This window comes from Bufo gargarizans, chromosome 5, assembly GCF_014858855.1.
Source record: "Bufo gargarizans isolate SCDJY-AF-19 chromosome 5, ASM1485885v1, whole genome shotgun sequence".
Classification (NCBI taxonomy): Eukaryota; Metazoa; Chordata; class Amphibia; order Anura; family Bufonidae; genus Bufo; species Bufo gargarizans.
The window spans coordinates 77,813,802-77,838,792 of NC_058084.1; the positions used below are offsets into that span (position 1 = coordinate 77,813,802).

At 45.7% G+C, this 24,991-nt stretch overlaps 1 protein-coding gene across 2 annotated transcripts in view; it reads left to right on the forward strand.

The window, feature by feature from the left end:
* Positions 1–12,217: 12,217 nt before the first annotated feature.
* LOC122938164 (Y+L amino acid transporter 2-like) overlaps positions 12,218–24,991 on the forward strand; it is a 99,133-nt gene continuing 86,359 nt past the window's right edge. Inside the window, exons 1-2 of one of the 2 annotated variants that reach the window (XM_044293511.1) lie at positions 12,252–12,348; positions 14,591–14,634. The gene's annotated coding sequence lies outside the window, so the exon portion shown is untranslated. Of the gene's footprint in view, positions 12,349–14,590; positions 14,635–24,991 lie in introns of both variants that reach the window. The other variant, XM_044293510.1, reaches the window with a different exon arrangement.

Here is a 24,991-nt window from a genome sequence, read left to right on the forward strand (position 1 = left end):
AACCTAGGTGCATCTTATAGTGCGAAAATACAGTACAGTGCAGCAGAGACCAATGCAGAAGAGACCAGGTACAGCAGAGACCCTAGTCAGTTTATATAGTCGTTATTTAGTGTTATATATTGTAATATGCACCTTGTGTTTTGTTATGAACGTGAATCAGTCAGCGCCGACTAGCACCCCCTAAGCCCCGCCTACCCCCTAAGCCCTGCCCACGAACCCCCGCCCACTCCCCCCACCCGGTCCCTGGGAAAATTGTCTTGCATGAAACTGGTCCTTGGTGCAAAAAAGGTTGGGGACCACTGCTCTACGTGGTCTTTTACCGAAAAATTATTTCTAAACTCTGTTTCTTTAAAAAAAAAAAAAGTAGGGTTGTGGTCCTGGTCAAGACAATCTCCTGAACTCCAAACTGAATGTCAGAATGGGAAAGAAAGGTGATTTAAGCAATTTTGAGCGTGGCATGGTTGTTGGGGCCGGTCTGAGTATTTCACAATCTGTTCAGTTACTGAGATTTTCACGCACAACCATTTCTAGGGTTTACAAAGAATGGTGTGAAAAGGGAAAAACATCCAGTATGCGGCAGTCCTATGGGCGAAAATGCTTTGTTGATGCTAGAGGTCAGAGGAGAATGGGCCGACTGATTCAAACTGATAGAAGAGCAACGTTGACTGAAATAACCACACGTTACAACCGAGGTATGCAGCAAAGCATTTGTGAAGCCACAACACGCACAACCTTGAGGCGGATGGGCTACAACAGCAGAAGACCCCACTGGGTACCACTCATCTCCACTACAAATAGGAAAAAGAGGCTACAATTTGCACAAGCTCACCAAAATTGGACTGTTGAAGACTGGAAAAATGTTGCCTGGTCTGATGAGTCTCGATTTCTGTTGAGACATTCAAATGGTAGAGTCCGAATTTGGCGTAAACAGAATGAGAACATGTATCCATCATGCCTTGTTACCACTGTGCAGGCTGGTGGTGGTGGTGGTGGTGTAATGGTGTGGGTGATGTTTTCTGGGCACACTTTAGGCCCCTTAGTGCCAATTGGCCATCGTTTAAATGCCACGGGCTACCTGAGCATTGTTTCTGACCATGTCCATCCCTTCATGACCACCATGTACCCATCCTCTGATGGCTACTTCCAGCAGGATAATGCACCATGTCACAAAGCCTGAATCATTTCAAATTGGTTTCTTGAACATGACATTGAGTTCACTGTACTAAAATGGCGCCCACAGTCACCAGATCTCAACCCAAAAGAGCATCTTTGGGATGTGGTGGAATGGGAGCTTCGTGCCCTGGATGTGCATCCTTCAAATCTCCATCAACTGCAAGATGCTATCCTATCAATATGGGCCAACATTTCTAAAGAATGCTATCAGCACCTTGTTGAATCAATGCCACGTAGAATTAAGGCAGTTCTGAAGGCAAAAGGGGGTCCAACACTGTATTAGTATGGTGTTCCTAATAATTCTTTAGGTGAGTGTATATGCAGTACATTAGATTTTCTACATAAATGCCACTGAAACAAAGCTTCTCAGCAACTGGTAATGACATTTTATTGCCATAAATTCCTGCAGAGAAAGTGACGTCCGGGCAGGGGTTGTCCAAAATGAACATTTATAATAAAGTGGATGTGGATCCATTGTTTCATTTGAATAGATTTGACTAGTATCCACTACTAATGCCTCATTCACACTTCAGTGTTCCTTCAGTGATTTCCATCATTGATTTTGAGCCAGAACCAGGTGCGGCTCTAAACACAGAACAGGTGCAGACTTTTCACTTATACCTTATGTCTGTGGAGGCTCCAGTCCTGGTTGTGGCTCACAATCGCCGATGGAAATCACTGACCAAAACAGTGTAGTGTGAATAAGACATAAGGGTTATCAAAGTGGCCCCCTTAGCTTTACCCTTTAACCTCTTTACAAGGATCTGCATAATTCTGCAGGGGAACCACCAGGCTGATGCCTCCTGGAGAAGTCTCTGTTCAAGTGACTGTTGATCTACGGGAGACAAGAGAGACCAGTGTGAAGCACTAGAAGATAAAAACCGTAGTCAGGTAAAAGTCAAGGTCAGACCAGGCAGAATAAGTGCAAACTGTGGCTCTACTGAAAACAAGGGGAGGCAGTTTTTGGTGCAGAATGTGGGCCAATTCTGCTGTCAGAAAACTCTGTGTGAACCAGCCCTAAAAAGAATCTACTCATACTGCATATAAAAAAAGGCACATTAAAAGGGTTATGCGACTAATATAAATGTATCCTGACCAATAGATATCATTGCTTATATCACTTTCCCCAAATACCCCAAAACTGCCTAATTCTAAGGTTATTAGCTGACCATTGCACCCTGTGGTAAATCAGTTTTGATTTGAGTTGCTATTGGTTACGTCCTGTAGTGGAGTCTTGTGATACAGGACGCACATGCTCACAGCGCTTCTTTTCCTTCCCTTCAATAACCCCTCCTCTATGTGCAGTGTCAGTTATGGATGGAAAGACAGACAGATATTTAATAGGCAAACATAATGAATCATGATACATTTTGCTGTAACAAATGATGGACATTTGCAAAAGTTGTGCCTTTTACAAATCCAGTTGCACAGAGCATTTTGAATATGTGGAGGCAGAAAATGAACTGATTGGTGTCACATATCCTGCTGATGTCAGGAAACATCTCACTGCCCTAAGGCATGATAGGACAGCAGTCACATGATAAACCAGGACGTAGAATTAAAGCATGGGGGATAAGAAAACTACAAATGAGGTACATAACAAAACAAAAATAAAAATAAATCTGGACTGGGAACTTAATGAAAATAAACTTTGAGTGAAAACTAGTTTATGGTGCAACAATCACGTAGATTCTTGAGACAGAGTTTTAGCACCACCACACCCCATCCCTCAAAGAAGAAAGACCTTAGAAAATGCTGTGAGAATTATTTTGCCTTTACTAAATGACAGGCCTGGGCTTCACCTTAAAAGGATTTTCCAGGATTTCTTAACTGATGAAGTATTCTCTGGTCCGCAAAAATACAGAAGCTATTCCGTGTGCATTCCGTTTTGGTATGTCCGTTCCGCAGAAAAATAGAACATGTCCTATTATAGTCCACATTACGGACAAGGATAGGACTGTTCTATTAGGGGCCAGCTGTTCCATTTTGCAAAATATGGAATGCACATGGACGTCATCCGTATTTTTTGCAGACCGCAAAATACATACGGTCGTGTGCATGAGCCCTAACAAAGATTCTGCTGAAACACTGTGTAGTGAGTAGCCAAGCCTCAGAAGATCTATAGACAGGAGAAGCAGCAAGCGAGACCAGAGGAACGTCAACAAGGAGCAAATAGTGAGCTCACAGGGGAATCATTGCCCCTTTAGAGTAGTGGAGGGGGATAGTCTAGCTGCAGGAAGGAAATGTTTGTGGGATTCTGTATGGGCTGTTGCTGAAGCACAGGGGCTGAATGTGCTGCCAACCCTAGGAGGCCTGTGACAGATGTCAGCCAGTTAGGAACAGTGGCGCACCTACAGGGGGGGTCCAGCGGGTCTGGACCCCCCCTAGAACAACCAGGCAAAATTATTTTTTTTTAATCCTTCAGGGGCGCACCGCCGATCACCACAGGCGGCGCGGCTCTGGATGTAATTGCAGCTGCGGCGGTGGGGGGGGGGGGCAGTAGGAGATGAGCGCTTCCATTGTGGAAGCGCTCATCCCCATATCTGTGCTGCGGCAGGGGAGGGAGAGGTGTGTCCCTCCCCTGTTCTTCTGATAGGCCGCAGGCACTAATGCCTGCAGCCTATCAGAGGCCGGCTCTGGCGGCGCGATGACGTCATCATCGCCCCGCCTGAGCCGGGCAGCACACAGAAGGGACACGGGCCGGAAGAGGCTGCATCGCATCGCTGCTGGTAAGTATCGGTGTATTTTTATTTATTTTTTTGAGGTGGGGAGCTGGCACTATGGGGGCACTAAAAAAGGGGAGAACTGCACTATGGGGCACTAAAAAAGGGGAGAACTGCAGTATGGGGGCACTAAAAAAGGGGAGAACTGCACTATGGGGGCACTAAAAAGGGGGAGAACTGCACTATGGGTGCACTAAAAAGGGGAGAACTGCACTATGGGGGCACTAAAAAAGGGGAGAACTGCACTATGGGGGCACTAAAAAAGGGGAGAACTGCACTATGGGGGCACTAAAAAAGGGGAGAACTGCACTATGGGGGCACTAAAAAAGGGGAGAACTGCACTATGGGGGCACTAAAGGGGAGAACTGCACTATGGGGGCAGTAAAGGGGAGAACGGCACTATGGGGGGCAGTAAAGGGGAGAACGGCACTATGGGGGGCAGTAAAGGGGAGAACGGCACTATGGGGGGCAGTAAAGGGGAGAACGGCACTATGGGGGGCAGTAAAGGGGAGAACGGCACTATGGGGCACTAAAGGGGAGAACGGCACTATGGGGGGCACTAAAGGGGAGAACGGCACTATGGGGGCATTATTTGGGGGGCATTATTTGGGGGGCACCATGGGGGAGAGGAGCACTATGGGGGCTCTAAAGGGGCTTTTTTTTTTACACATTATGGGGGGCACTATAGGGGAGAATGGCACTATGAGGCATCTGGTGGCACTATAGGGGCATTATTTGGGGGCACTAAGGGGAAGTGGGGGCTCTAAAGGGTCCTTTATTCTTATTGGCACATTATGGGGGCATTATTGCATCTGGTGGCACTAAGGGGGCATTTTTTTTACTGCCACATTATGGTAGGCACTATGGGGGAAAGAAGCACTATTGGGGCATATGGTGGCACTTAGAAGGGGCATTTTTTACTGGCATATTATGGGCGACACTATGGGGAAGGGGAGAGGAGCACTATGAGGGCATTTACTGGGGCACTATATAGGGGTATTTTATACTGGCATACATTGTGGGGACATTAGCTCAACAGCGGGTACTAAGCGGGGGTACAATCATTTTTGGGGGACATTATCTTTATACTATTAGTGTCTGGGCACAGTTATTTTTTTAGAGCACTGTGTGCCAATAATTGTTGAAGGGGGCACTATCTGTGTGGTAGCAGTATTTCCAGGGGGACTGTTTCTGCAGTATAGTATTGGGGGCACAGCGGGCACAGTATTGGGGGTGGCAGGAAAGGGGGTTCAGAAGATGTGAAGATGATGGAAATGTGGGAAACTAATGTCAGTTTGTTAATCTCTGCAGAGACGGGAGATGGCTGAAAAATCAACATGGCGGTCTGGTCTGAATGGAGAAGATGAGGAAAGAGAACGTCTACAACAAAGGTGACATCACTGGATGTAAGAGGTAGGGGGCGCTATGTAGGAGAGGAGATGCTCCGGCTCCTCCCCTGCCATTTGCAGAAGGAGGATTCAGAGCTGGGTGAGGACAGCCAAAGGGGGCAGCAGGCAGATGGTGGGGGGAACCACAGGCCTTGAGCAGGATCGGGGGAGGGAGGAGAGCGGAGGAGCTTCCTGGCTGCAGCCTGCTGTCTATTGTATGATGTGAAGCAGGCAGTGCAGCCAGTACAGACCCCCCTCTCTCAGTATGATGTGTAGAGACAGGCCGCAACTATAGAATGTCAGCTGTACAGTGTTTGTTGGGAGTGGCCTATTATATGCAGGAGGGGCTTTTAATAATGGGCGGGGCCCAAAAAATTGCGGCGCGCTTCATGCGCCGCATTGTTCTTTTCCTGCAGAGCTTTTAGAATGGCCAAGTAAAAGAATCAGCGCAACACGCTACACCTGCCACATTTTTTTGCCTTTCGGACCCCCTAGACAAAATTCCTGGGTGCTCCCCTGGTTAGGAATCTGAAGTAAATGGATCCTGGGGAACATTAACCCAGTGAGAGGCTATAGCTGAGTCAGCATATACAGTAGCGGGGCTACCCTGAAGCCTGTGAAGTGAAATAAATAGTTCTGTCCTCTGGTGTAATTGAAGAAAAATGTGGTAAGTGTTGGCTTATTGAGAGCCTAACAAATAGAGCCGCATATGGAGAATGACCCTTCCGAAAAGTTGGTGAAGTTAGTTTTGTGTTATCCAGTTTATTTGTGGTCGTAGTGGTCAATGAGAAGATAATAGAAACCTGTGGTCTTTCTTTGTCTGAAGTTTGAGTCTTTGTGCGTGAAATTGAAACTGAGTTCTAGACTGTTCATTTCATGCCTCCAAGTGTGAACAGAAGCCAGCAGTTATAAAAGTGCAAGATTTTTTTTGTTTTTTGTTTTTCTATGTTGACATTTAAAGGGGTTGTCCGAGTTCAGAGCTGAACCCAGACATATCCATATTTTCACCCAGGCAGCCCACCTGATGTTAGCATCGAAGCATCTCATACTCCGATGCGCTCCCTTGCCCTGCGCTAGATCGCGCAGGGCTCTTTTGTTTACAATGTGTTCGGTGACTTCACCAGCTCTGATGGACATGTTTTAGTGCTGCCCTAGCCGTTTTACTGGCTAGGGCAACGCTAACCCTGGGTTCAGACCTGAGCGTTCTGAAACGAGTGCTCTGTATGCGCGATTGTACGGGCGTTTACAATCGCGCATACAGAGACAAGCGAACGCCCATTGTCGCGCGTTCCCGAAAGTCTATGTACGGGAACGCGCGACAAACGCCCAAAAAAAAGCTCAAGAACTTGTTTGAGCGTCGGGCGATCGTACGCGCTGTAAAACGCCCAGGTGAGAACCATTCCCATAGGGAAGCATTGGTTCCTCCTTGTTGAGCATTTTACAGCGCATAGGAACGCGCTGTAAAACGCTCAGATGTGAACTTAGGGTGAAGCCCGCCCATCAGTGACGGTGACATCACCGGGCTTCCTGGCAGCCCCAAGGAGAGCCTGGTTCGTCACCGGAAGTCCTGAAAATGCCTTTGCCCTGCACATATAAAGTATTTACTGTTTTATGATGTCTATTTAAAGGGGTTCTCCAGGAATGAGTTAAAATGACGGCCAGCAACCCAGAATTTGAGAAGTACTAGTTGTCTCCACTTGCAGAGCTGCCTAGGGGAGTTAGGGGGTAGGGCACCACTACACACTACACTGCTCTACAATAGATGGTAATGTGCTTCTGCCTATGATAGGCCATTATGGCTGAGCAGCCTGACAGGAATACTCACCAATGCATAGTATATGTGTAGTGCCCTGGAGCAGAGGTAGTTTGCACTGCAATGTGGAAAGGGTTTATGAGACTTTTGGGACTTTCTAGCTAATAATGAGAATCTAGTAATTTTCCACAGTTACCATAAGGGTTAAAGAAGTGTATGCTTTGGAGAGAAAAAGACAGACTTGTCTACCACCAAAACCAGACAGACTAACCTTTTGGATGTCTGGTTTAGATAACTTATTATGTCTGAAGAATTGATTTTGTCTGGAAAACCTGCTTTGTCATTCTTATTAAGTATTTTTGAAGTTCTAATGCAATTCTATGACAGATGGAAATTGTAACTTTGTATCTGTTTAGGCTGAATTTCTCCACTCCACTCCACCCCACCCACTAGATAGTAGCAGAGCACTCAGAGCCCTTAGTGTTATGCAGTTAGGGATCGGTGCTTAGAAAATGAGACTCTGACAGACTATTTTAGTGATCAGAGGAAGAGACTGAAATGGGGATGCTGAGCCACAGACCCTGGGCCACCAGCTTTTGGCCAGGGTACCAGCCTTCTGAGAGAGAGGGACAGCTAGCTCAAGCCTTTTCTCAGTATAAACCCTTCTTCTGCCAGGGAGGAGACTGGAGTAGCCAGTCCAGTGCCTTGTCTGTATTGTTTTGCACTTTAGTTTCTCCAATAAAGAAACACACTGTTTAACTGCAGACCCTGACTATCTGGACTTATTTCCCATTGGGGTGCACCACGCCTTACCATCCCTTCCAGAGAGCATCAACACGTGGTAACACCTCAGCGGTGTCTGGGTCACCCAAAGTAGCATTGGGGCCACACCAAACCCAGACACTGCATATGCAAGTGCTAGAGTGTAATATATAATGAGGCCCTGCCACCTCTACAGTATAGCCCCTGGTATTCACCTTTTAACCCTTATACAGGGAAAACCCACAAAAGACCTGTACAGCATTTGATCTTGTTTCTCAAAACTGCCTCCTCATTTGGGGCTCCCCTCATAGAAGCACTGTAAGACCACTTTCACACAGTCAGTATTTGTAAGATAAAATTAGGAGTGGCAACAAAACACAGAATAGGCGCAGATCTTTCCATTAACTTTTTTCTCTGCAGGTTCCTCTGGTTTTGGTGTTCAAACACTGATGCAGTCATACTGACTGAATACTCACCACGTGAAAGTGGCCTTTCAGTGGAATAAAAGAGAGTGCATTTATTGAAACTTTTATCCTATGGCTCACTGTTGTTTGTTTCCATCCTGTATGTGGCACTTCCTGTTGCTGTATCCAACCAAACCCATGATGCACTTCTCCTTTCTCTTCCACAGCTCCAGCACTGCCCCTAACAATGTCCAGCTAGCTTATACCCCCTCCCACCCAGCTAGTTACATAGACACTCCACTATCACTGCCCCTAACAACACTCAGCTAGTTTATAGCTCTTCCCACTGAGCTAGATAAATAGACACTCCTCTATCACTACCCCTGTTGCTGCTTTGACACTCCTATGTATATAACATCACAAGAAATAAGAGAGGCTGCATGGACATGGGCATGTGACTGCAACCAAGAACGGAAGACAGTAGCAATAAAGATAAAAGAAATCAGTGTGGATAAAAATCAATGATTTAAAAAAATAAAAATAAAAAAATCTGATTTTTTTGATTGTATTCGTTTTTTTTTATATAAAATGCTTTTTGTGGAAAATATATTACCATCCAAAGGTTATTCCATCATGAAATAAAGATTAGTTTTTTTAATTATGTAGAATAAGGCTGTACATGGACTCCCATTGTTGAATGGATTAGGCCTCATGCACACGACCGTTGTGTGCACCTGTGGCCGTTGTTCCATTTTCCGTGATTTTCTGCGGACCCATTGACTTTCAATGGGTCAGTTGAAAACTCGGAAAATGCACCGTTTGTCATCCGCCTCCGTGATCCGTGTATCCTGTCTGTCCCAAAAATATGACCTGTCCTATTTTTTTGACGGACAACGGTTCGTCAAACAAGGGAGGGGGGGCCAGGGAAGGCCGCACACTGGCCACCAATGTTAATATTACAATAGAGGGAGGGAGGGGGGGCCGGGGGAGGCCGCACACTGGCCACCAATGTTATTATTGCAATAGAGGGAAGGAGGGGGGGCCGGGCGCACACTGTGCCACCAATGTTATTATTACAATAGAGGGAGGGAGGCGCACACTGTGCCACAAATGTTATTAATACAATAGAGGGAGGGAGGGGGGGCCGCACTGGCCACCAATGATATTCAAACTGGGGGGGGAGGGGGGTCTGCCCCCTGCTGCCTGGCAGCCCTGATCTCTTACAGGGGGCTATGATATGCACAATTAACCCCTTCAGGTGCGGCACCTGAGGGGTTAATTGTGCTGATCACAGCCCCCTGTAAGAGATCAGGGGCTGCCAGGCAGCAGGAGGCAGTCATGTACACAGTTTGTAGTATATTCTAACTAGAAGCGTCCCCATCACCATGGGAACGCCTCTGTGTTAGAATATACTGTCGGATATGAGTTTTCACGATGTAACTCAAATCCGATGGTATATTATAACATAGAGGCGTTCCCATGGTGATGGGGACGCTTCAAGTTAAAATATACCATCGGATTGGAGAAAACTCCAATCCGATGGTATAAAAGGGACTCCTGACTTTACATTGAAAGTCAATAGGGACATATCCGTTTGCAATTGCACCATATTGTGTCAACGTCAAACGGATCCGTCCCCATTGACTTGCATTGTAATTCAGGACGGATCCGTTTGGCTCCGCACGGCCAGGCGGACACCAAAACGACTTTTTTTTCATGTCCGTGGATCCTCCAAAAATCAAGGAAGACCCACGGATGAAAAAACGGTCACGGATCACGCACCAACGGAAACCTGTTTTGCGGACAGTGAAAAAATACTGTTGTGTGCATGAGGCCTTAGGCAGTGGCTGAGGGACAGACAACAGAGGGTTGTAGTCAATGGAGTATATTCAGACCAATGTCTTGTTACCAGTGGGGTACCTCAGGGATCTGTTCTGGGACCCATATTGTTTAATATCTTTATCAGCGAAATTGCAGAAGGCCTCAGTGGTAAGGTGTGTCTTTTTGCTGATGACACAACGATTTGTAACAGGGTTGATGTTCCTGGAGGGATACACCAAATGGAAAAGGATTTAGGAAAACTAGAGGAATGGTCAAAAATCTGCCAACTAATCTGGCAAATTTAATGCTGATAAGTGCAAGATAATGCACCTGGGACGTAAAAACCCAAGAGCAGAATATAAAATCAGTGATACAGTCCTAACCTCAGTATCTGAGGAAAGGGATTTAGGGATCATTATTTCAGAAGACTTAAAGGTAGGCAGACAATGTCACAGAGCAGCAGGAAATGCTAGCAGAATGCTTGGGTGTATAGGGAGAGGCATTACCAGTAGAAAGAGGGAGATGCTCATGCCGCTCTACAGAGCACTAGTGAGACCTCATTTGGAGTATTGTGCTCAGTACTGGAGACCATATCTCCAGAAGGATATTGATACTTTGGAGAGAGTTCAGAGAAGAGCTACTAAACCAGCACATGGATTGCAGGATAAAATTTACCAGGAAAGATTAAAGGACCTTAACATGTATAGCTTGGAAGAAAGAAGAGACAGAGGGGATATGATAGAAACTTTTAAATACATAAAGGGAATCAACAAGGTAAAAGAGGAGGGAATATTTAAAAGAAGAAAAACTGCTACAAGAGGACATAGTTTTAAATTAGAGGGGCAAAGGTTTAAAAGTAATATCAGGAAGTATTACTTTACTGAGAGAGTAGTGGATGCATGGAATAGCCTTCCTGCAGAAGTGGTAGCTGCAAATACAGTGGAGGAGTTTAAGCATGCATGGGATAGTCATAAGGCCATCCTTCATATAAGATAGGGCCAAGGGCTAGTCATAGTATTCAGTATATTGGGCAGACTAGATGGGCCAAATGGTTCTTATCTGCCGACACATTCTATGTTTTTATATGTTTTTTTGGTAAATAAATTCCATTAATCAATTCACAATGTCATGCTCTTCCAGAGGTTTTTGTAAGATTATTGGGCAGTTTCTCTGCCTACAAGATATTATCACAGATGCTTGGTTTAATTTTGCAGTTTTAAAAACTGAATTTGACTCAGCAGAGATCACATGCCTTTTTACAGCAAAAATATTATAACATGAACAGAGTTAAGAAAAATACCTTAATCCTAACATCTACAAACCTATGAATGCAGAATCAACCTAATCAAACTAATATGAAAAGTTGTTATTCTAAAAATCTTCATCTACTTGCATATTATAAGTTATACCAACAACAATCAGTCTTTATGTAGAAAACTATGATTTAAATCAAGCCTGACTGACTAGTGATTTAAATCATTTTGATTAAAAGGGAACCTGTCACCTGGATTTTGGGTACAGAGCTGAGAACATCGGTTGCTAGATGGCCGCTAGCACATCCGCAATATCCAGTCCCCATAGCTCTGTGTGCTTTCATTGTGTAAAAAAAACGATTTGATACATATGCAAATTAACATAAAAGAGTTATATCTTACTTGTGTGACCAGAGAAGAGTCATATTTTCAAGCTCTGACTCATCTTAGGTTAATTTGCATATGTATTAAATAGGTTTAATAGGTTTAATAAAAGCACACAGAGCTATGGGGACTGGGTATTGCGGATGTGCTAGTGGCCATCTAGCAGCCCATGTCCTCAGCTCTATACACAAAATCCAGGTGACAGGTTCCCTTTAAATCAAATCCACCCTGAAAGAAATACATTACAAATTATAGCGACCGTCATAAATAATTATTTTAAAGGATGTTGATGCAAACACTGGAAAACCCCTTTAATCCTAATTTTTATTATTGTTTTTTATTCTATTTTTATTTTGTGTATTCAACAAATATTAGTCAAAAACTTGTAATATAAATACCTAAAGCCCTATAAAAAAAAAATGCACTAGGACCTGGTGCCAATATCTTTCAGTTATGTTGCTGTTGGTCTTAACATACAGTGCATGCTGTGTGCCTAAAATAAACCAGAGGACTTGTGGCATCTTGACAAAAAAGTGGCGTCCCATATCATTTGCCCTCAGCTGTTTATTTCAGTAGATTATGCCTGTTACTTAAATGCCAAATTAAACACACTATCATTTTCTGCTGCCTCACACAGGGAAGCCGCCGTTGTTCTCCAATAGACCCTTTAGAACAATGACCGTTAAGGTAAGATATGTCTAGGATATATTTAGGAAATGTGAGCCTCATCTGTACCTGTGATTGTGTAGTATTTAGTGATTTTTATGCTATTGTGTAAAATAAAACAGTCTAGAACTTGAGGAAAGCTAACCAGTGACTGGGCAACATTTCATGTTTAAAGAGTATCTCCATAAATGTCAGACAGGCTGGCAAGCTACGGTGGGTGCTCGATGTGGGAACCCACCTTATCAGACAATTATTGTATTTTTTTTTTCTAAAAGTTTTCATTTATACAAAAAAATTTTACAATCCGTCTGTAGATGTATATTATATGGAGAGGACCCAGATATACTGGTGGTAACCTTCATAATTTTGGTCATTTCCCTTACCAATGCTGATTCATATTAATGCACATGTTGTCCTCTATTCCTGCTGAGTGGGCAGGCTTATCCTGAAGTAATGTCAGCTATGCTGTGTGCTCTAAGCCATATGTCTTGCTCCAGCTGCGTCCCCTCTTGCTGTGTTACCGAAGTACTGATTGAGTCTTTGATGTACAGGCAAATGAGGCACCAAGTACCCATCTAGGCATTTTCAGTTTTATAAGGAGACCAAGTCCACCTTGTCCTTTGGTCCCATTCCCCTCCTTGTGCTCCCAAGTATATCCCTTCTGCCTGTGACATTACTGATCCCCTTCCACTCTTCCACTCTCGCTGTGACATCACTGAGCCACAGCATCCAAATATAATGCAGATGTTGACTAGCACCTATCTCCCAGTGCAGAGGATGGGAGTTGTAGTGGCCCTGATGAGGTGTTGTATCACAATGTACTCCCTCACACAGTTGCTACCTGGGGATAAGTGCAGTGGGAAGGTGATTTGAAGAATCAGCCCAGAAGTCTGTCTGTATGCTTAACTTGTGGTACATCCAGCAGCATTAGATATAAAGTGCAGATTCTGTCACCAGAGGATGAGGTATGGTTGCTGGTATTGTGGCAAATAAATAGCACTTCCAGGCAACTAAACCGAAAATGGTGTGGAAAAAGTACAAGAAACTAGTAGTGTACTCGTACAGCACTCCCTAGAATATTTCAAAACCACATCAACACGTAGGTTAGTGATAATGGTAAATTAGTAAATTAGTGAATTTAAATATAACCTTTATTATACTCGTGTCTAAAATAACAGACAAAAAATAAACTAGATAATCAAAAAAAACATGGAATGGTCTTATCGGTATGTAGTTAAATCGATGGACACTTGCGGGCTGTTGGGGCCTTGCCGGCACAGGAGAAGGGGAAAAATTATACTGGAAACGTTCCCTAAATTGCCCTGTCAGGTCTGTTACGCCCTAATGTCCTCCTAAATACGGAGTCATCAGCCTGACAAGGGTGGCCCTATTATACAAGCCCTGTCAGTCACTATTTGGTGGGAGAAAAAAAAGGGGGGAGTGAACCAAGATGTGCCCACAGCCCCCAAAAAGTTAGGTTAATATCCAAAAAAAGATGTTGTCCCGACACGTTTTGTCTCAAAAATATTGCCCCAGACTCATCAGGGGACCAGGGGCTACCTAAACAAGAAAAATGGTGTCATTTTACATATACCCATGCTGGGTGAGATAAATATCTTGGTCAAATGCCAACTTTGTATAAAAAATGGGAAAAGTTGTATTTTGCCGAGATATTTCTCTCACCCAGCATGGGTATATGTAAAATGACACCCCAAAACACATTGCCCAACTTCTCCTGAGTACGGCGATACCACATGTGTGACACTTTTTTGCAGCCTAGGTGGGCAAATGGGCCCACATTCCAAAGAGCACCTTTCGGATTTCACCGGCCATTTTTTACAGATTTTGATTTCAAACTACTTTGCACTCATTTGGGCCCCTAAAATGCCAGGGCAGTATAATTACCCCACAAGTGACCCCATTTTGGAAAGAAGACACCCCAAGGTATTTCGTGATGGGCATAGTGAGTTCATGGAAGTTTTTATTTTCTCATGGTGCGGTATGTCTGATATATGTTTTCTGATACGTGTTTTTATTGCGTTTGTTGTACATCTTACATACTGCAGCATGCAACTTGTGCAAGTTATACAATAAATCGCATAGGTGGTGTTACAGTTTAAAAAGGATTTTATTTTAAAAACCTGGTCATTAGTACTGGATTCAAAACTTTGACAAATTTTCATATATTTACAGCAAGTGCAGATGGAGTGTCCACATTTATAGTTTCCTTTTGTTGACAGCCATGTACTTTTTGTTGTTCTAGATTTATCATTTTTGAAAAGGGATGGGCTCACAAAGCTGGCTACGGTGGGTGCCTTCTGTGCTGCACATTTAATGCCTTTTTGTGCCATTGTTGCCCATTTTTTGTCACATGCTAGCACTGGGAAGTGCTTTTTAACAATATTGCAAATTTGGATATATTCATTGCTATATTGTGTGACAAAAATATTTTTCTTTTCACATTTGGAAATCTCTCTAGTTTTTTGTCTTCTAGTTCCCACATGTGTAGCCAGCAATGTGTTTCTGTTCATATTTGAAATATCTCTGTTGGATTTTTTCATAATTTTTTCTGAAAATGCTCTGTGTGCTAACCTTCTCATAATTTCTCAGGGGTCCCTATAGCCAAATCAATCCTAGACAGTAAATGATGGGAGCTGTAGAAACATAAGAACTGGAGCGCATTTGGAATTCTCACCCGCCATATGTCATGCAGGTCCAATTCCCGCAGTGCAGTGGCAAAGTTAGTGTCTCTGCCTGCCTTCTGAACCACCTACCTAACCGTGCAGAAGGACAGGTATTAAAATCACCCACTATTAGCAGAGGACACTGAGATAGCCCCTCAACGTATACCATAATCTCCTTCAACACTTCACTACTATAAGGGGGAGGAATATATACCGCCACTAAAACAAAGGAGAAATGATTACATGTACAATACCTTTCTGCAGAATCGTTACGGGACAAATGACAGACAAACTATATAGATTTGTGTATGAGAACACTTACACCCCTGGAATGCATGGAGAACGTGGAGTGGTAGGAATGACCCACCTATGGTTTTTGTATGACAGAAGTATTAGTAGGAATCAGATGTTTTTCTGATAAACAGATTATTGCAGGCTGGAAACGTTGCAGCGCTAAAAACATGGCAGCTCTCTTAATTGGGTCCCCCAGGCCCCTTACGTTCCATCCTACTATTTTAGGCCTATCAGACATACTTCTCAGAATTTTATGTAGTGGCAAGGCATACCTCCCGTACACTTAGGTGACCCCTCCGCCAATTCCACTCAGACCCAGTATGTCTCATACCCGCCTCATCGCCAGACCCACCCAATCCCAACCCCCATAATGCAACCTCAAACATAAATTCTGTTTAAAAGGATGAGCTCCATAAAGGAGGCAACCCAACATTTAAAATAACAAGAAGTAGGGTGAAAATATACCCTGTAGCCGGGCACCCATACATCAAAATAACAATCAAAAACATATGAACAGATCAGATCAATGACTATATAACGGGTTGGTCTTACGGACCTGCCCTATGAATAGTGAATTCTGCAGCGCACCAGAAATAAACAGACCACGAAATCGCAGTCTGAATGATCTGAGAGTCACCGAGAATTCTAACAAAGGTAGCCCAGTACCTATGGAACAGGAACAGATGCTAGTACAATTTGCAACACTAATACCGCTATAAACAAATCCTTTTGTAGGAACAAAAGGTAAAAACACACAACCGCGGCTTGTGATACTTATCAGACGCATCTTTCAGCACCCGTAGGATTCAGCACAGTTCCAAAAACATTGTATGAGGAATGTTCATCCAGTATTCACCGAGGCTTTAAGTGTAGGTTCATTGGCGTCCAACCACTGTGCCGCGTCCAATGGAGTTTTGAAAATGCAGACTTTTCCATGTGCCACCACTCGCAGCTTTGCCGGATACAGCATAGAGTAGGGAATCTGCAGGTTCCGGAGACGACGTTTCACATCTTGGAATTTGACTCTATTTTGCTGAACCTCCGCGGAAAAATCCGGATATATAGCAATTTTATTCCCATTAATTAGAAGCTTAGGATGATCTCTCGCTTTCTTAATGATAGTGTCTCTATCTCTGAAGTGCAACAGTTTCATCAAAACTGGATGAGGGGGGCGCCCGGTGGTGAAGCAGGTGGTGCTGTTCTCCAGGTCATCAGCAGAGTCACGTTATGTATAATCCTACCAAGATCCCTCTTAACAGGGGGCAGTTAATCTTCAATAGTACCCACTCTGACTTCAACCTCTGTAATCCTCTCACAGACCTTTTTAAGATCTTGTCTAATGAGGGAGACATTCTCCTGCAAGCTGCCCATATGTGTGGTAAGTAGAGCCAGAGAGCTGCTGCAGTGTTGCACAGCAGCATAGAGATCCTTGGATGTGGGTTCACCGCTCTCAGTAGCAGGCTGGCCATGTTTCACAGGGACAGACTCAGTACCACAAGGAGGAATCTGTAGGGCAGAGGTTCCTGTTATAGCTAGCTGCTGGGTCTCCATTGCAAGGATCCCATGCGCAATCAGCACCTTCAGTGGGCATTAAAGATGTCTCCCCAGGAGATTTGGAGGGAGCGTTAGTCACTACAGGAGGGGGCACCGAGGATGAGAGGGCATATTTAACCAGGTGGGCCGCAACCTCCGCAGCCCTCACCTCCACTGCGGCGCTATCTAGTTTTGCTGGCGTAGGAGGCCCAGCGTCCTTCAGCTCCTTGTCTCTCTTCCCCGTGCAGGTGATGGTGTCACAGGCAGGATCCGCGCCTCCAGCGATGTCCCCCAGAGCACTTTAGTATATCAGCGAGCGCTGCAGAAAGAGGATGGCGAAGGATAGTAGACGGCAGGTCCGGAGCTCCCCGCAAGCATGACTTCCTACATGCCCGACCAGGCCACGCCCACTTTTTGGTACAACAGTTAATAAAGTCGCGAATCAGGAGTACGGTGTCTGTCACATTACCCCTACGACTTTGTAGTAGATATGAAATCACAAAAGCTACCGTTACCACATCTGAAGCATCCCAAAACGTGATTTTCCAACCATGTCTTAGGGGCTCTTTGTGAAATGAAATGACTGTGTACTAAAAAGTATCTAAGACTTCTGCCCCGTCTATGTGTAATTGATGGTTGAGGACCAATGACCTTACACAAGTCTGGATCCATCAAGAGAATATCCCAATGTTTGGAAATAATATCCCTAATCCGTCCAGTCTTGGTGTCATAAGACCCAATCAGCCTGATGTTTTTTTGTGGCTCTGTTAGTGTATCTGTAGGTTGTAGCAGAGTGGTGCAATCCTGATTTTGTGCTCTTTGGTATGCTGTGCGTAAAACTTTGTCTGGGTATCCACTTTCACGGAAGCGTGTTCTCAGACAAGTTGCCTGACGAGCAAATTCTTGCTTATCAGAACATTTGCGCCGAAGTCTGAGATATTGTCCCGTAGGGATGCCTCATTTGAGTGGGACGGTGATTGCTTTCCCATCTCAATAAAGAGTTTACGGTAAATGGTAGTTTCAAGGTTACCAGTAGAGTGAATCAAAGCTGACTAGGTGGAATTCGATCCGAATTTCAGGAAAAATTTGATTCACACCGAATTCGAATTTCCTAACGCTTCGTGGTGACGAATCGCATTTTTCCTAAAATGGCTGCTGCACGTGTGAGGACATGGAGCAAGGAACTCTGGGAAGGTGGGATCACCCATAATGCCATGCTTGCAGCCAATCAGCAGCCAGCCAGCCCTGTGATGTCACAGCCCTGTAAATAGCCTCAGCCATCTTGGATTCTGCCATTTTCCAGTGTACTTTATGGAGGGAGAGATGTCAGCAGGGTCTAGGGACAGTGTTAGAAAAAACTTTATTGTGCAAAAAAAAAATAGATTTACAAGTGCAGGGAATGATTATTCAAGGTGTAGGGAAAGGATAGGAAGGAATCATTCAGCAGCATTTATGTTGAACAGGGTTCAGTAGGGAAGGTTACAGCCTGGGTAATAGGAACAATCCTATTACACCTTGCTGCACTGACTGGGCACCCAAATTGCCATTATATAGCTCTGTAATTCCAGCAAACTGTTCCTGTTATTGGGGTGTTACAGCATATTAACAGGGTTTACTACAAGGAAATAGAGATGTCTCTAACATAAAATTTTCCATTCGCGAACGGCGAGCACGAATTTTCGCAAATGTTTGCGAACGGGCGAACAGCCATAGACTTCAATAGGCAGGCAAATTTTAAAACCCACAGGGACTCTTTCTGGCCACAATAGTGATGGAAAAGTTGTTTCAAGGGGACTAACACCTGGACTGTGGCATGCCGGAGGGGGATCCATGGCAAAACTCCCATGGAAAATTACGTAGTTGAGTCGAGTTTTAATCCATAAAGGGCATAAATCACCTAACATTCCTAAATTGTTTGGAATAACGTGCTTTAAAACATCCAGTTTGTGTATACGATCAGGTATGATGTTGTATCGATCAGGTAGTGCAAGGGTTACGCCCGCTTCACAGTGACAGACCAAACTCCCCGTTTAACGCACCGCAAACAACCGCAAATAGAGTTGAGCGGACACCTGGATGTTCGGGTTCGAGAAGTTCGGCCGAACTTCCCGGAAATGTTCGGGTTCGGGATCCGAACCCGATCCGAACTTCGTCCCGAACCCGAACCCCATTGAAGTCAATGGGGACCCGAACTTTTCGGCACTAAAAAGGCTGTAAAACAGCCCAGAAAAGGGCTAGAGGGCTGCAAAAGGCAGCAACATGTAGGTAAATCCCCTGCAAACAAATGTGGATAGGGAAATGAATAAAAATAAAAATAAAATGAATAAAAAATTATCAATATCAATTGGAGAGAGGTCCCATAGCAGAGAATCTGGCTTCACGTCACCCACCACTGGAACAGTCCATTCTCAGATATTTAGGCCCCGGCACCCAGGCAGAGGAGATAGGTCCCGTAACAGAGAATCTGTCTTCATGTCAGCAGAGAATCAGTCTGCATGTCATAGCAGAGAATCAGGCTTCACGTCAGCGACCACTGCAACAGTCCATTGTCATATATTTAGGCCCAGCACCCAGGCAGAGGAGAGAGGTCCCGTAACAGAGAATCTGGCTTCATGTCAGCAGAGAATCAGTCTGCATGTCATAGAAGAGAATCAGGCTTCATATCAGCCACCACTGCAACAGTCCATTGGCATATATTTAGGCCCAGGTACCCAGCCAGAGGAGAGAGGTCCCGTAACAGAGAATCTGGCTTCATGTCAGCAGAGAATCAGTCTGCATGTCATAGCAGAGAATCAGGCTTCACGTCAGCCACCACTGCAACAGTCCATTGTCATATATTTAGGCCCAGCACCCAGGCAGAGGAGAGAGGTCCCGTAACAGAGAATCTGTCTTCATGTCAGCAGAGAATCAGTCTGCATGTCATAGCAGAGAATCAGGCTTCACGTCAGCCACCACTGCAACAGTCCATTGTCATATATTTAGGCCCAGCACCCAGGCAGAGGAGAGAGGTCCCGTAACAGAGAATCTGGCTTCATGTCAGCAGAGAATCAGTCTGCATGTCATAGCAGAGAATCAGGCTTCACGTCAGCCACCACTGCAACAGTCCATTGTCATATATTTAGGCCAAGCACCCAGGCAGAGGAGAGAGGTCCCGTAACAGAGAATCTGGCTTCATGTCAGCAGAGAATCAGTCTGCATGTCATAGCAGAGAATCAGGCTTCACGTCAGCCACCATTGCAACAGTCCATTGTCATATATTTAGGCCCAGCACCCAGGCAGAGGAGAGAGGTCCCGTAACAGAGAATCTGGCTTCATGTCAGCAGAGAATCAGTCTGCATGTCATAGCAGAGAATCAGGCTTCACGTCAGCCACCACTGCAACAGTCCATTGTCATATATTTAGGCCCAGCACCCAGGCAGAGGAGAGAGGTCCCGTAACAGAGAATCTGGCTTCATGTCAGCAGAGAATCAGTCTGCATGTCATAGAAGAGAATCAGGCTTCACGTCAGCCACCACTGCAACAGTCCATTGGCATATATTTAGGCCCAGGTACCAAGCCAGAGGAGAGAGGTCCCGTAACAGAGAATCTGGCTTCATGTCAGCAGAGAATCAGTCTGCATGACATAGCAGAGAATCAGGCTTCACGTCACCCAACATTGGAACAGTCCATTGTCATATATTTAGGCCCAGCACCCAGGCAGAGGAGAGAGGTCCCGTAACAGAGAATCTGTCTTCATGTCAGCAGAGAATCAGTCTGCATGTCATAGCAGAAAATCAGGCTTCACGTCAGCCACCACTGCAACAGTCCATTGGCATATATTTAGGCCCAGGTACCCAGCCAGAGAAGAGAGGTCCTGTAACAGAGAATCTGGCTTCATGTCAGCAGAGAATCAGTCTGCATGTCATAGCAGAGAATCAGGCTTCACGTCAGTGACCACTGCAACAGTCCATTGTCATATATTTAGGCCCAGTCCCCAGGCAGAGGAGAGAGGTCCCGTAACAGAGAATCTGGCTTCATGTCAGCAGAGAATCAGTCTGCATGTCATAGAAGAGAATCAGGCTTCACGTCAGCCTCCACTGCAACAGTCCATTGGCATATATTTAGGCCCAGGTACCCAGCCAGAGGAGAGAGGTCCTGTAACAGAGAATCTGGCTTCATGTCAGCAGAGAATCAGGCTTCACGTCACCCAACATTGGAACAGTCCATTGGCATATATTTAGGCCCAGCACCCAGGCAGAGGAGCGAGGTCCCGTAACAGAGAATCTGTCTTCATGTCAGCAGAGAATCAGTCTGCATGTCATAGCAGAGAATCAGGCTTCACGTCAGCCACCACTGCAACAGTCCATTGTCATATATTTAGGCCCAGCACCCAGGCAGAGGAGAGAGGTCCCGTAACAGAGAATCTGGCTTCATGTCAGCAGAGAATCAGTCTGCATGTCATAGCAGAGAATCAGGCTTCACGTCAGCCACCACTGCAACAGTCCATTGTCATATATTTAGGCCCAGCACCCAGGCAGAGGAGAGAGGTCCCGTAACAGAGAATCTGGCTTCATGTCAGCAGAGAATCAGTCTGCATGTCATAGAAGAGAATCAGGCTTCACGTCAGCCACCACTGCAACAGTCCATTGGCATATATTTAGGCCCAGGTACCCAGCCAGAGGAGAGAGGTCCCGTAACAGAGAATCTGGCTTCATGTCAGCAGAGAATCAGTCTGCATGTCATAGCAGAGAATCAGGCTTCACGTCAGCGACCACTGCAACAGTCCATTGTCATATATTTAGGCCCAGCACCCAGGCAGAGGAGAGAGGTCCCGTAACAGAGAATCTGGCTTCATGTCAGCAGAGAATCAGTCTGCATGTCATAGCAGAGAATCAGGCTTCACGTCAGCCACCATTGCAACAGTCCATTGTCATATATTTAGGCCCAGCACCCAGGCAGAGGAGAGAGGTCCCGTAACAGAGAATCTGGCTTCATGTCAGCAGAGAATCAGTCTGCATGTCATAGCAGAGAATCAGGCTTCACGTCAGCCACCACTGCAACAGTCCATTGTCATATATTTAGGCCCAGCACCCAGGCAGAGGAGAGAGGTCCCGTAACAGAGAATCTGGCTTCATGTCAGCAGAGAATCAGTCTGCATGTCATAGAAGAGAATCAGGCTTCACGTCAGCCACCACTGCAACAGTCCATTGGCATATATTTAGGCCCAGGTACCAAGCCAGAGGAGAGAGGTCCCGTAACAGAGAATCTGGCTTCATGTCAGCAGAGAATCAGTCTGCATGACATAGCAGAGAATCAGGCTTCACGTCACCCAACATTGGAACAGTCCATTGTCATATATTTAGGCCCAGCACCCAGGCAGAGGAGAGAGGTCCCGTAACAGAGAATCTGTCTTCATGTCAGCAGAGAATCAGTCTGCATGTCATAGCAGAGAATCAGGCTTCACGTCAGCCACCACTGCAACAGTCCATTGGCATATATTTAGGCCCAGGTACCCAGCCAGAGAAGAGAGGTCCTGTAACAGAGAATCTGGCTTCATGTCAGCAGAGAATCAGTCTGCATGTCATAGCAGAGAATCAGGCTTCACGTCAGCCACCACTGCAACAGTCCATTGTCATATATTTAGACCCAGGCAGAGGAGCGAGGTCCCGTAACAGAAAATCTGGCTTCATATCAGCAGAGAATCAGTCTGCATGTCATAGCAGAGAATCAGGCTTCACGTCAGCCACCACTGCAACAGTCCATTGGCATATATTTAGGCCCAGGTACCCAGCCAGAGAAGAGAGGTCCTGTAACAGAGAATCTGGCTTCATGTCAGCAGAGAATCAGTCTGCATGTCATAGCAGAGAATCAGGCTTCACGTCAGCGACCACTGCAACAGTCCATTGTCATATTTTTAGGCCCAGCACCCAGGCAGAGGAGAGAGGTCCCGTAACAGAGAATCTGGCTTCATGTCAGCAGAGAATCAGTCTGCATGTCATAGAAGAGAATCAGGCTTCACGTCAGCCTCCACTGCAACAGTCCATTGGCATATATTTAGGCCCAGGTACCCAGCCAGAGGAGAGAGGTCCTGTAACAGAGAATCTGGCTTCATGTCAGCAGAGAATCAGGCTTCACGTCACCCAACATTGGAACAGTCCATTGGCATATATTTAGGCCCAGCACCCAGGCAGAGGAGCGAGGTCCCGTAACAGAGAATCTGTCTTCATGTCAGCAGAGAATCAGTCTGCATGTCATAGCAGAGAATCAGGCTTCACGTCAGCCACCACTGCAACAGTCCATTGTCATATATTTAGGCCCAGCACCCAGGCAGAGGAGAGAGGTCCCGTAACAGAGAATCTGGCTTCATGTCAGCAGAGAATCAGTCTGCATGTCATAGCAGAGAATCAGGCTTCACGTCAGCCACCACTGCAACAGTCCATTGTCATATATTTAGGCCCAGCACCCAGGCAGAGGAGAGAGGTCCCGTAACAGAGAATCTGGCTTTATGTCAGCAGAGAATCAGTCTGCATGTCATAGCAGAGAATCAGGCTTCACGTCAGCCACCACTGCAACAGTCCATTGGCATATATTTAGGCCCAGGTACCCAGCCAGAGGAGAGAGGTCCCATAACAGAGAATCTGGCTTCATGTCAGCAGAGAATCAGTCTGCATGACATAGCAGAGAATCAGGCTTCACGTCACCCAACATTGGAACAGTCCATTGGCATATATTTAGGCCCAGGCACCCAGGCAGAGGAGCGAGGTCCCATAACAGAGAATCTGTCTTCATGTCAGCAGAGAATCAGTCTGCATGTCATAGCAGAGAATCAGGCTTCACGTCAGTCACCACTGCAACAGTCCATTGTCATATATTTAGACCCAGGCAGAGGAGCGAGGTCCCGTAACAGAAAATCTGGCTTCATATCAGCAGAGAATCAGTCTGCATGTCATAGCAGAGAATCAGGCTTCACGTCAGCCACCACTGCAACAGTCCATTGGCATATATTTAGGCCCAGCACCCAGGCAGAGGAGAGAGGTCCCGTAACAGAGAATCTGTCTTCATGTCAGCAGAGAATCAGTCTGCATGTCATAGCAGAGAATCAGGCTTCACGTCAGCCACCACTGCAACAGTCCATTGTCATATATTTAGGCCCAGCACCCAGGCAGAGGAGAGAGGTCCCGTAACAGAGAATCTGTCTTCATGTCAGCAGAGAATCAGTCTGCATGTCATAGCAGAGAATCAGGCTTCACGTCAGCCACCACTGCAACAGTCCATTGGCATATATTTAGGCCCAGGTACCCAGCCAGAGAAGAGAGGTCCTGTAACAGAGAATCTGGCTTCATGTCAGCAGAGAATCAGTCTGCATGCCATAGCAGAGAATCAGGCTTCACGTCAGCGACCACTGCAACAGTCCATTGTCATATATTTAGGCCCAGCACCCAGGCAGAGGAGAGAGGTCCCGTAACAGAGAATCTGGCTTCATGTCAGCAGAGAATCAGTCTGCATGTCATAGAAGAGAATCAGGCTTCACGTCAGCCTCCACTGCAACAGTCCATTGGCATATATTTAGGCCCAGGTACCCAGCCAGAGGAGAGAGGTCCTGTAACAGAGAATCTGGCTTCATGTCAGCAGAGAATCAGGCTTCACGTCACCCAACATTGGAACAGTCCATTGGCATATATTTAGGCCCAGCACCCAGGCAGAGGAGCGAGGTCCCGTAACAGAGAATCTGTCTTCATGTCAGCAGAGAATCAGTCTGCATGTCATAGCAGAGAATCAGGCTTCACGTCAGCCACCACTGCAACAGTCCATTGTCATATATTTAGGCCCAGCACCCAGGCAGAGGAGAGAGGTCCCGTAACAGAGAATCTGGCTTCATGTCAGCAGAGAATCAGTCTGCATGTCATAGCAGAGAATCAGGCTTCATGTCAGCCACCACTGCAACAGTCCATTGTCATATATTTAGGCCCAGCACCCAGGCAGAGGAGAGAGGTCCCGTAACAGAGAATCTGGCTTCATGTCAGCAGAGAATCAGTCTGCATGTCATAGAAGAGAATCAGGCTTCACGTCAGCCACCACTGCAACAGTCCATTGGCATATATTTAGGCCCAGGTACCCAGCCAGAGGAGAGAGGTCCCGTAACAGAGAATCTGGCTTCATGTCAGCAGAGAATC